Source organism: Mytilus californianus, unplaced genomic scaffold (assembly GCF_021869535.1).
Source record: "Mytilus californianus isolate M0D057914Y unplaced genomic scaffold, xbMytCali1.0.p SCAF_4, whole genome shotgun sequence".
Lineage (NCBI taxonomy): Eukaryota > Metazoa > Mollusca > Bivalvia > Mytilida > Mytilidae > Mytilus > Mytilus californianus.
The window spans coordinates 122,469,258-122,483,486 of NW_026262690.1; the positions used below are offsets into that span (position 1 = coordinate 122,469,258).

The 14,229-nt window shown below is 31.9% G+C and overlaps 1 protein-coding gene and 1 long non-coding RNA gene across 2 annotated transcripts in view; one reads left to right on the forward strand and one right to left on the reverse strand.

The window, feature by feature from the left end:
• Positions 1–14,229, reverse strand: part of LOC127739295 (uncharacterized) — a 99,672-nt gene that overhangs the window by 49,067 nt on the left and 36,376 nt on the right. The window lies entirely within an intron of this gene.
• Positions 1,869–4,022, forward strand: LOC127739298 (uncharacterized). Its single transcript, XR_008000382.1, has 2 exons — positions 1,869–1,953; positions 3,556–4,022. It is a non-coding gene; the product is annotated as an uncharacterized LOC127739298 (long non-coding RNA).

Sequence of the window (14,229 nt, forward strand, 5' to 3'; positions counted from 1 at the left end):
ACTATTTACATATATATTCAAAAGATTATTTTGGTCATACTCCATTCTCCTCCCCCATTATATATTGTATTGAAAATGGTTTAGGTTCAACATGAATATAAAAAAAGGGGGGGCTCATTATCAGACTCATATTTTGTTTTTTGGCTGTTTTTTTCTTGTAGATTGACATGTAAGCTGGTTTCTTTTCTCATACTTTATAAAGGATGTTTAGAAAATATTTTGATATTGCCAAACATAAGCTGCGGAACCGTAGCTCTTAGGTCCTTACATGTATGTTATTTTTTGACTATTTGCGGACCATCCGCAAATAGTAAAAAAATAACATAAGGACCTAAGAGCTACGGTTCCGCAGCTAGCCAAAAATATGAGTGTGTACTAAACTGAAGGAGACCCCTGAAAAATGGATTATTGCCCTTCCAAAGGAAGGTTCACATGCAATTCTTTAGCAAATTTTTAAGGTTTGATACATTATGATGCATTTAGGCCTAAAAAGATAGCACCAGTGTTTCTACAACAGCTGAAAAGAATTAGGTTAGATAGGTACATGTACATGTAGGAAAATTATTGTTTTTAAAAGTTTTTGACTGGTTTAAAAAGGGGAAATTATTTGACGCAACATAAATACAGTCAGGGTACTACTTATACAAGTAATTTTTATTTACTTGAAGAAGTAAATATAAATATACTTATATAAGTAAATTTTTAGGTTACCCGGTACTTATACAAGTGTATTTTATTCACTTGTATAGGTAAATAATTTTTTGGCTTAGTTATGTCCCTTAGACATTCAGATTTTTTTACTTAAATAAGTAAAAAAGTCATCCTATCTTCTTTTCTTGAATTCTTAGGACTTCTTTGCTCTAATAGAATTTTAAATTGTCTGTCCTTTGCAGATGTCTTTATTTATTAATTTAGTGTAATTTCATGGACAATGAAAATCTCATTTGTCTGTTATCTTCAGAGCACTGCTCATTTACAAGCCCCCAAGGGGCAATTTTTGAAGGCCTTGCGCAAATACTTAAGATCTTTGCGCAATCATTTTCTTTGTTGAATTAATGAGATGAAACATTGAACTCTAATCAAAAATTATGAGCTAACCTGGGAAAAATCATTAAAGGCATGTTTTTACATCTCAAAACTTGAGTATTTTTGTGGGATTGTAAAAAAATTTACTTATACAAGTAAATTTTTGGGAAAATTAAGGGGAGATTATTCAAACATTATAATTAACTTATATAAGTATATTTTTTTTTACTTCTTCAAGTAAATAAAGATAACTTGTACAAGTAGTACCCCTGACTGAAATAGGGCTTTTTCAAAGCTTACAGAAATGTTTATACTTGGTTAGGTTATCGAAGGAACAACTATTTTTTTTTAAATAGGCCAACAAATTACAGAAATATTTTTTATTGGTTGATTTATTAAACCGTACCTTATTGGCTTAATGGGAGGAATATATTGTTTTTATCGGTGCTATTAAAATATGACAAGAAAATCTTTCCGGTATCCTGTACTGTAGGCAATTTTAATCATAAAATAAAGGTCAGTATTTTTAGTACTTCAAACACACATGTACACATTTTTGGTTTGCCTTAGGCCCATTACCATATTTATAATTTTTGAATGTATAAAAAAAAAATGAACCCAGTCCTTGAAACTCTAGCTCTCAGGGGTTAAAACATGCATTGTATTCTGCATAACCTGTACTTAGGGAAATGATTTGTCTCAGTTAATATTATTTGCAACTTATTAAATTGGTCTAAAGTAAGAGCTTCAAAGAAATTTGTATTGTCTTAATAAATTATATCATTCATTCATATACATGTATATATTTTTATCAGACTTAACAAATTTGAAACTTTTTCTTCAGGATTTGCTGAATTGCAGAGGAGATTTGTAAACACACATACCTTTAATATTTGAAAAGACTATTGCACATGTTGCACTGAAGAGGTAAAAATTATTTGAATTCAAATATTTTATATACCAGTAAATTCCAGTAATTGATTGTTTACTTCAACCTATCCCCACTGGGTCCATATTTTTAGGTGAAATATCTTTTTATACATTATTTTGTGATTTTAGAAATAGATAAGAATTGCTTTAGCTACAAGATGTTTTTTGCATCGGGATGATCCCCATCCACAACGGGACAGCTCATAGATTTCCCCGTTGGTATGCAAATGCTGATTTACAAAATGATTTTTGCATATTGGTTCAGTGTTGAGCAAGTGGTGAATTCATCTTATGATATAAGATATACATGTATATATATATATGTTACAACAAGAACTAGGTCAACATGACCTACATTTTCTGCTGGAGCTACTTGAGTAAAATTTTGACAATGCTAAGAGTTTAGCCGAGATCACCTACACATATATTGTCAACAACATCGAGAGTTTTTTTGCATGTACAAAAATCATGCATTTCCTTTCCCTACTCAAAACATATTGGTGTTTAAAAAATTTTGATTAGGTCAAAGTTTAAGTGAAACTACTAATAATAAATAAATATTATTTGATATAAAGTTGTATTATCATTCAATTTGATGCATCTTCTATCCATGGAGATTATTTGGCCCTGTCCCCTTACCGCAGCCCCAAGTCATGGTATATTGATCTTGTCATTTTAGCAAAGTTTACATTTTAAAGTTTGTGATTTCATGTATAGATCAGTTAACAAAGAACCACTTATAATAAGTCAGTTTTACATGTTTTATTTGAAGGTAGGAATGCCTTTTACCATCAGGCGTCAAACGGTCATTTTCGGCTACCTTTAGCGTCAAATTGGTTAAAATTGTACCGTGATTCATCAAAATATCCTTATCGTGATTCGTCAGAGGCCTCAAAAAATTATTGTTACTGTTAATTTTGGAAAAAATTTAACGTGATTCGTCAAAATCAGTAGATTTTTTTATCGTCTATAAGAAAGTGTACATTTTATTGTCATGGACCTAAAATTACCGTTAACGTCATTTAGCAAGAATTTTTATCGTTTTTTGTCATGATGGTACCCCCATTACCACCCTCCTATTTGGTATGCAGTTGTATTTAGCATTAATGGCATTTCTTAGTTCTACAAACATTTTAAGGCCCTTTACTTTCAGTAATGGTTCATTCACTTTGAATATTTGGCATATTTTTACATTTCAGAGTATAACTATTTGATTTCATCATTTGAATTTTTCTATCAAATTAACATACAGACTGTGTCAAGTTTATTATTTAACTAACTTTTACATATTTTAGTGACAAAAAATGAAGAAATACTTTTGATATTTATAAAGGGAAAAATGACAAGTGATTGCGAAATCACTGGTAAGCAAGAAAAAACAATCTTCCACCTGGGTCTTGCACATAAATTTATATATTGGTCCCATTGTCCACATACATGTACCAAAATTCATGGCCGTTTCCTGAGTATTCGTTTTTTAAACTTCAATCATTTCATTCAACCAAAATGATCCATTGAACTTGAAATTATCAATATGAACTGTAAATAAATTGCTAATATATTTATTTTGATTTTTACTGAAATTTCATATGATTGCAGGATTGATGATTAAAAGATTCGACTACAGCAAAGTTCAATGAGGCTCATCATATTGTGATGCCAATATTGCGCACTGGAGTAGGAAGATCAAAATGTTTGTTGCGAATGGACATAAGGAAATAGCATGCCTTCAAATTGACCAACATTTCTGAAGTGAAGGATGACAACTTATAGCCTCTATTCATGGAGATTGCATAGTCATGTTTGAACCTAAAGAACAGATATACCAAATCTGAATGACAGATAAAATAATAAGACATGATAAATATTAGAAGACTCTGAACAATCTGAATACTGTAAATTTTTTAAAAACATTTGAATGTTGAGATTGGTTGAGTATCTCGATGATAAGAACTTGCATTCTGAAATCAGAATTTGGATGAGCTTTTCCTGTACTAGCATACATTAATCTCTAATTTTGGTCAGTTATTTTTTAAAACATTATAATAAATGAATGCAATAATTTGTGTAATTTACTGTTTTCTTTTTGAAAAATGTTGCATGTTTATTATGACATACATTTTTGTCTCGCAGTATGCCACACAAAGGCATTACTATCTGACAGTTGCAGGGCCAACTACATGTATTATATTTTAGATGGTAAAAGACCTGCATTTTTAGTCCCCTACGAAGTCAAAGGGGACTTTAGGTTTGCACTTCGTCTGTCTGTCTTGTCTGTCTGTCCTTCTGTCAGTCCGGCAAATCAGTTTTCCACACTTTTTTTCTTCATGCTTGAAGATATTGATTTGATATTTGGTATATTGTTTTATCATGACAAGTTACAGATCAAGTTCGAATTTTGTTCCGGTCTGATGATTTTGTGCAGAGTTATGGTCCTTGGACTTAGAAAATTCACTTAAATTATCAGTTTTTAGCACTTTTTTTCGTCATGCTTGAAGATATTGACTTGATATTTTTGTTATATAGTTTACACCATGACAAGTTATAGATCAAGTTAGCATTTTGTTCCAGGACAATTAATTTTTAACCGGTAGGGGACTATGTATTGCCATGCAATACTCTCAGAATGCTTGTTCATATAAATAAGAAGAGCTTGTTTGCAGATACCTTATGATACAAAGTTTCCGTCTGTCATATGTCCAATTTCCTGGACCTCATTTTCATGGTTCAGCCACTGCTTGATTTTTTTTTAGTTTTTTGGTCATGTGAATTTCTCACTTATTATGAGTAATATTAGGATAACTATATTTGGTATATGGGTTACTGGCTATGTCTACATGTTGGTCAGACAGGGTTCACCTGACCTCAACCTCATTTCATGGATCAGTGATTAAGGTCAAAGTAACATGCATGTATGAATAGGTTCATTTCTCTTATACTATAAGCAGGTCAACTATGTGTGGTGTATTGAATGATTGTAAGGGATAGATGTCAGTCTAGATCTGGCAGGTTCCACCTGACCTTGATGGTTCATTAGTCAATGTTAAGTTTTTGTGTTTTGGTCCATCTTACAAGTACTTTAAGCAATAGGTTAACTTTATTTGGTGTATGGAATAATTATAAGAACATGTCAGTCTGGCAGGTTTCATATGACATTGACCTCATTTTCAGGGTTCATTGGTCAACTTTTTTTTAGTGTGTTTTGGTCTGTTTTTCAAGTAATAGCTTAAACTATATTTGGTGTATAGAACGATTGCAAGGTGTATATGTCTAAGAAGTCGGTGTTATCTGACCTTTACCTCATTTTTAAGATTCAAAGGTCAACGTTAAGGTTTTTTTTAGTTCCGGTCAGTTTTCAAGTATTAATAGCAATTCAATATTGAAGCATTTAACATAAAACATTGCATAATTTTAATAATAGCCTATAATTTTGATAGAATGAAGGTGGAATATGCATACTTAACTGTTGCTAAGGAGTATTCATGGTTGTTATGCAGATCCAGGTTGTAATAAAAAAAATTAAAGCATGATAGTGTCGGTGACTATAATGATAGGTCTCAAACCAATATGAATCTGGTATAAGAAGTAAGCTCACACCAAAAATGGGAAACCTTTGAAAATATCCTCCTTTATAGTTATACATGTATGCATACAACTGTTTATCAGTTATAAGTAAGGGGGTAATGAGAACCCATCACAATATTTATAATGGCTTTTCCTAGATTTTTATTAAAAAACAGCTATTTAGATAAAAAAAAATACATGTTGATAGTATTTTTTATTATCTTTTTTTATTTTAATTATTGGCATGGAAAGAATCTATTTTGTTACTGGGAGGTTTTTAGTTGTTGCTAATGTAATGTAGATATTGTTTAATTTAGTTATTCTATATAGAAATGATTCATATCTGATCACAAAAACGTCACTTTTTGCACTGGAGAATATTTTTGTTTAAAAAAAACTAAATTTTAGGTTTGTTCATTTTGGTTGCTAAGGACATTTTTTGGTTGCTATGTAATACTTTCTGGTCAAAAATGGGAACAATTGACAACACTCGAATGTGACTAGCTTAAATAAATCATATTTAGTCCATATATATGCATTTAGACTTTAATATTGAATACATTTGTTACAATTTGTTTTTTAGCTTTTTTGCTATAGGGTTAACTTTGTTGCTATGGTTACTCAATATTTGGAAAAAACCCACCGAGCTTTTATTAAATAATGATAGTTTGACCACTACTTGTTCCATATTAAGTAACACCATGTATGTGCTGTTCTGGTAATAGAAAATATTTGAACTTGATTTCTGGCCTCTTTTGGCTATTTTGGACATTATGGTCCATGGAGACCATCCTAACCCCAAAATTTCTAGAATGAAATAGAATTTCATCATAACAGCTGTTCTTCAAGAATATTCAATAGTTGAAAAAGTTGCAGTACAATGGAGAAATACTAGATTTGACATTATCAGCAGTTTTCATGAGACTGAAATAGTGAAAAATACTGTGAGTTTTATGCTAATCTCAATAAGCCTTGCTTTGTATAAATCAAATGGCTTGGTTACCATAGCAACCATATTTTAATGGTCCAAAAAGTATTTTTTTCTTTAAAACTTGTTATTGAGATGATTTGTGCAAGTTTTCATCAAAATCTGAGACTATCATGTTTTGGTCACTGCCTGATCCTTAGGCAGACTGGCACTTAACATATAAGGCAAAACGCAAAACAAATGGTAATAAACAGCTGCACCATGAGCGCATGATACGCCCGTCGTCTTGTGTGTGAATTTTTATGCAATAAGCATAAATAGTTTCTGACATACGGCGTGACATGCGAAAACCCCCTTTTTTTTTTACAAAAACTCAATATCTCTAAAATAAAATTTTGAATCAAAACCAAAAAGTATACAGATCTTCAGATAAATATAACTAAGAAGTGTGTAAAATTTTAAGCAAAAATCATAAATAGTTTTTGAGATACGGCGCGACATGTGAAAAACCCCTCCCCCTTTTTTAACAAAATACTCAATATCTCTAAAATAAAATTTTGAATCATCACCAAAAAGTATACAGATCTTAAGATTAATATAACTAAGAAGTGTGTAAAGTTTTAAGCAATAATCATAAATTATTTTTGAGATACAGCGGCACATGTGAAAAAAAACACACACCTGTTTTAGTTACTAAGTCCCGTAACTCAAAAAGTTTTAATCTTATTTTCACCAAAAAGTATACAGATCGTTTGACTATCATAAGAAACAACTATGTTAAGTTTCATGAAATTTGGATAAGTCATTCTCAAGTTACGGTGCGACATGTTTACGCCGGACAGACAGACGGACAGACAGACGGACGGACGCCGGACATTTGTATACCATAATACGTCCCGTCAAAAATTTGACGGGCGTATAAAAAATCATCATTAAAGGGCAATAACCCCAATAAGGAGTTGTCGGACAATTTCCTCCATGTTGTTTTAATTGTAGATCTTGTCTTGCTGATCATTTTGATTAATTTAGTTTCTATCTATCTATTATAATTTTTAAGATATAAGGCAAGAACGCAAAAAATTTGCAAAAATCGTCATCAAAGGGCAATTACAAAAATAAGGAGTTGATGGATTTCGACCATACAGACTTATTTGTAGAACTTGGCTTGCTGATCAGTTGTGCTATTTAAAGTTTGTCTCTATTTACTATAGTTTTCAAGATAATAGACAAAAATGGAAAAAATGGTAAAATTTGTCATTTAAGGGCAATAACTCCTATAAAAAGTCGTCTGACAGTGTTGACGTATATGAACAATTGGTAGAGCTTAACTTCTGAACATTTTTGCACCTCTCAGATTTTCTCTATTTATAACGGTTTTCAAAATAATACACAAAACTTGCATTTTACCCCTATGTTATATCCTTAGTCATGTCGGCCATCTTGGTTGGCAGGCGGGGTCATCGGGCACATTTTTTAAACTTCATACCCCAATGATGATTGTGGCCAAGTTTGGTTAAATTTGGCCCAGTAGTTTCAGCAGAGAAGATTTATGTGAAAGTTAACGACTACGGACGACGACAAGGACGACGACGACGGACGCCAAGTGATGAGAAAAACTTACTTGGCCCATTGGGCCAGGTGAGATTAAAAAGTCTAAAAGGCCAAATAAAGTACGAAGTTGAATAAGATAGAATGAGACAAAATTTATAGTTATTTAGTTTAATTAATAAACATACACACGAAAGCAAACCAATTTGCTTTTATTTTAAATTATGAATAGTTAACATTGAGATAGCTCTGATTATTATTTCATCTGATAGAAATATGAACAAATATATAAAAACAAATATTGCAAGGAATTCACTATCTATTTAGATTCGAAATTTTAACCCTGTCTAGGTCGTTTTTTACATATTTTGTATATCAATTGCTTTTGTGAAGTAGAAATTTATTTCTGTGTTAGTATTATTCGGTTAGAGCAGTAAAAATATATACCAAAATATTAAAGTAACTATTGGAATAATATATTATGTCCAAGAGCATAGATACGATAGCCATGCACAGATAAAGCACTGACCCCTGATCTAAAGCAGATGATATGATACTCGTCGGATTTTTATCACCCACTTACTATGGACATGTCACGGTTGGTATTGATCATCCATAATTGGTATTTGCTGTCAGTCGATATCAATAAATTGCCAATAGGAAGCGTGTTTTATGATTATGAGGGGTATATTCTAGTTAAAATTTTACCGTAACTCTTCTACTATCTTATTTGAGTTTTTTTATTCCTGCATGTGACTATTGCACTGACATTAGATAATTGTCCCAGTTTATTCTCATTAAATTTTGACGAACCATTTTTATTTTGCCTTGTATGTCTGATACGAAGAAACTGGATTTACCTGAGAAGAAATTGATGATTTTTTTCTTAATTTAATACCCAATGTATTTAAAGTTACATCGTGAATGTAGATCTGTCACTTCGGAAGTTTTCTTGTGTATATAAAAGAGAGGAGAAAGATACCAAAGGGACATTCAAACTCAGAAGTCGAAAATAAACTGACAATGCCATGGCTAAAAAAGAAAAAGACCAGCAAGCAATTAACAGAACACAGAACACATCATAGAAAACTAAAGACTGAGCACCACGAACTCCACCAAAAACTGGGGGTGATCTCAGGTTGTCCGGAAAGTTACGCAGATCCTGCTCCACATGTGGCACCGTCGTGTTGCTCATGTAAGTACAAACCCAGTGATAAGTGTAATTTTGTAGGCCACATTCGGGGAAAAGGGAACGGGATTGTAGTTACGACAATTTGTACATATTCGTCATCATCTGTGAAACAGATATTCCATAGAGGTCATACAACTCGTGATGGCGTCCGTAATATTTATGGAGGGATGATTTCAACTTCACCACTTGAAACTTATAGCCTCCTTGTGAGCAGAACCCTCTATAAAACAGATCATGATAGGAAATACAAGCACTGGAATATCATATCAACTAGGAGACATATACTCCGTATGCAATCGGTGTTGGAATGTTACTACATAAAAATGGAATGTTAACAATTGGGAAGCTGAAATCATCGCTTTTGTCATAAAGTTTTGTTTTCAACCGACCCTCATTGTCAACTTTGAGATGGAAGAGGCAGACTTAACTGTATCTGTTGTATCCTTTATCTCAAGTTCGATGGGATAGATGCGTTCAACATAGTCACCAAATTTTGAATTATTTATTGAATTGCACACAATAAAGAATAAACTGCTTCGCTGAGCGCAGCTGGATACGCCCGCAGAGGTCCAACCCTGAACAGTTGGGGCAAAAATGGACGCAATATTCAAGCTTGATACAGGTCTGAATTTGGATTGTAATTAAATATTTGACATATTATAGGTTTCTGAATAAATGTAGTCAAAGAACTTGAAATTGGTTATATGAATTGAATTTATATTCAATTAAAGATTTCTTGCTGTTGTGCAATACTCTGTGCTGTTGCGCAATACTTAGTAAATCTGTTGTCAGACTATAAACAAACATCAACTTCTCAATGTTATATCAGAAATTTATAAAAAAATGCTCCGCTGGGCGCAGCTTGATACGACCGCAGAGGTCGAACCCTGAACAGTTGGGGCAAGTATGGACACAACATTCAAGCTTGATACAGCTCTGAATTTGGATTGTGATTAAATATTTGACACAGCATAGATTTCTGACACAGAATGAATGTGGTCTAAGAACTTAAAATTTTTAATTTACCTATTATGGTTCAATATCCAAAATCTAAATACATGGTTAGATTCAGCATATCAAAGAATCAAAAGAATTCAATTTTTGATGAAATCAAACAAAGTTTAATTTTGGACCCTTTTGACCTCAATGTGGACCAATTTGATAACGGGGCCCAAAAATCAAAATACATGGTTAAATTCAGCATATCAAAGAATCCCATATATTCAATTTTTGTTGAAATCAAACAAAGTTTAATTTTGGACCCCAACTTGGACTAACTTGAAAAATTGCCCATAATCAAAAATCTAAACACATTTTTAGATTCAGCATATCAAAGAACCCCAAGAATTCAATTTTTGTTAAAATCAAACTAAGTTTAATTTTGGACCCTTTGGACCTTAATGTAGACCAATTTAAAAAGCGGGACCCAAAATTAAAAATCTGAATACACGGTTAGATTTGGCATATCAAAGAACCCCAATAATTCAATTTTTGATGAAATCAAACAAAGTTTAATTTTGGACCCTTTTGACCTCAATATGAACCAATTTGATAGCGGGGCCCACAAATAAAAAATCTAAATGTATGGTTAGATTCAGCATATCAAAAAACCCCATATATTCAATTTTTGTTGAAATCAAACAAAGTTTAATTTTGTTGGACCCCAAATTGGACCAACTTAAAAACTGGGCCCAAAATCAAAAATTTAAATACATGTTTAGATTCAGCATATCAAAGAACCCCATATATTCAATTTTTGTTAAAATCAAACTAAGTTTAATTTGGACCCTTTGGACCTTAATGTAGACCAATTTTAAAACTGGACCAAAAATTAAAAATCTAAATACACGGTCAGATTCGGCATAACAAATAAATAAATTTGGTCAAAGATTTTACAAATCTAATGCGCCATACTGTGCAATTAAAGATTACTTCTTGAAATTTTTCAATATTTGAAATTTGAAAAAAAAAATATATTTGAAGAAGAATTTCTTTTTATCCCCCCCCCTCCTTTTTCCCCAAAAAAATTCTTTCCCTCAAGATATGGTCATAATCTCAATTCAAATATCCAATGGAGTTTGCAACCATAATTACCCATTTAAATTTACCATAGTGCTAACTTAATCTATTTTATAATAGAATTTAAAATATGGTGTCAAATCTTTCATATGGATTTTTTTGTAAAAAAAAAAAGATGCAACATTTGCATATATTTTTACTGGTCTTCCTTTATAAATATGCATTTCTTTAAACATAATTTAAAAGCAGTGTAAGGGAAGTAATCAAAACGTTGTATTTGGATTACCTCCCTTACACTGTTTTAAATTGTCTTAATTGTTCATTAACCATTACTTTATACATAATTTAAAAGCAGTGTAAGGGAGGTAATTCAAATGATGTATTTGATTTATCTCCCTTACACTGCTTTAAATTATGTTTTGTACTAAAGTATTTGTCCATTAACCAGGACAACCTTGTTTTTCCCCCTTTTTTGCCCCTAATTCCTAAACGGTTTGAGCCATAACCCCCCAAAGCAAATCCTAACCATCCCTTTGTGGTATGGAAACTTGTGGTATAATTTCAGAGAGATCCATACACCGTTCCACAAGTTATTGTCTGGAAACTAGAATATGCTTATTTTTGGCCCCTAATTCCTTAACTGTTGGTACCATAACATCAAAAATCAATCCCAACCTTCCTTTTGTGGTATTTAACCTTATGGTAAAATTTTATAGAGATCCATTCACTTAAACTAAAGTAATAGTGCGAAAACCAATGTGTCTTCGGACGACGACTACAACGACGCCAACGTCATACCAATATACGACCGCAAAAATTTTTTTTGCGGCCGTATAAAAACTAAAGGGAGGTTATCTTAATAGATATAAATCAACCCTTTTTTCATGAATAAAATCTTATAACTTGGAAAAGTAAAATCTTAAATTTATAAAAATCAAAAGGGAGCTTACAACAATAGATATAAACAATTTACCAAAGTTTCATAAAAAATGCTGAAAGCATTTTTGAGTTATAGTCCGAAAACTGGAAAATCCCCCTTTTTGTAATGAATAAAACCCCATAAATCGTAAACGTATAGTCTAAAATTTAAAAAAATCAAAAGGGAGCTCATGTCGATAAATATAAACAATTCACCAAAGTTTCTTGCAAATTGGTGAAATTGTTTTTGAGTTATTGTCCACAAACTGGAAAATATCCCCCCTTTTTTAATGAATAAAACCCCAAAACTCGGAAACGGTAAATCCGAAATTTATAAAAAACGAAAGGGAGCTCACGTTAATAGATATAAACAATTCACCAAAGTTTCATGCATATTGGTTAAAGCGTTTTTGAGTTAATGTCCGACATGTTGACGACGGACGGACGGACAGACGGACGGACAGACGGTCAACGGTATACCATAATACGTCCCGTAAACGGGTGTATAAAAAAGAAAACAATACAATATATGCAGACAACATAAAAGACAATATAAACACGCGGAAAATGTACAAAAGGCTAAAAACTGTGTTGAAATATTTACAAAAGAAAAACTATGTTAATGCTGAAATACTTGTTCTAGCGAAAGGACTTATATTCATTCCTAGTCCAAGACTTCAATAGTCCAAGACTTCAAAATGCAAAGAAAACTCTCATAAATGACTGAAAAGAACTAGCCCATAAAATGAGATGTAAATATCACTTTAATGACGGGTCTAACACTACAACCATCATCCGTTTCTTTTAAAAAGTGGGTATAAACCAAGCTTGGCAAATAATGCAATTGAAAACTACTTATTTTCAACAAGAATTGAACTTGAGAAAATTCAAATTAATACATTTAAGGACAACCTATTAAACAAGATGCTCTCAAGAGCCTGAATCGCTCACCTGTAATTTTTTGCTTAAATCTTTCATCAATGATTATTTTTGCTTTTCAATATATATTAATGAATCATGGCTTAAAACTTCCATTGAAATGTTCTTTGTATCTGTCATATTTTGTTCAAAAATCAAAGAAATGCATTTTACCCCTATGTTTCATTTTAGCCATAGTGGCTATGTTTCTTGACGTACAAGAAAATAAAATACAAAATTTATACTAGATACTCTGAAACTCATTCAGCCCAAGTTTGGCTGAAATTGATTCAGCAGTTGTAAAGGAGAAGATTTTTTAAAGTAAGAAAACTAAAAGAACAAATTGTGAAAAATTGATTTTAAAGGGCAATAACTCCTTAAGGGGACAATTGACAATTTTGGTCAGACGAACTTATTTGTAGATCTTACTTTGCTGAACATTTTTGCTGTTTACAGTTTATCTTTATCATAATATTCAAGATAATAACCAAAATCTGCAAAATTTCCTTAAAATTACCAATTAAGTGGCAGCAATCCAACAATGGGTTGTTAGATTCATCTGAAAATTTCAGGGCTGACAGAGCTTGGCCTAATAAACATTTTTACCTCTCATCAGATTAGCTCTAAATGCTTTGGTTTTTGAGATATAAGCCAAAAATTGTATTTTACCCCTACGTTCTATTTTTAGCCACGGCGGCCATGTTTTTTTACGAAACAGAAAATAAAACACAAACTTTATTCTAGATACCCTTAGAATCATTCAGCTTTAGTTTGGTTGGAATTAGTTCAGTAGTTTCAGAGAAGAAGATTTTTTAAAGTTAGAAAAAATGATAAACAAATTGTGTAAAATTGTCCTTAAAGGGCAATAACTCCTGAAGGGGTCAATTGACAATTTCGATCATATGAACTTATTTGTAGATCTTACCTTGCTGAACATTTTTGCTGTTGACAGTTTATCTTTATCATTAATAATATTCAAGATAAAAACCAAAAACTGCAAAATTTCCTTAAAATTACCAATTTAGTGGCAGCAACCCAACAATGGGTTATCAGATTCAACTGAAAATTTCAGGGCTGATAGAACTTCACCTAATGAACACTTTAACCCCATGTCAGATTTGCTCTAAATGCTTTGGTTTTAGAGATATAAGCCAATAAACTGCTTCGCTGAGCGCAGCTGGATACG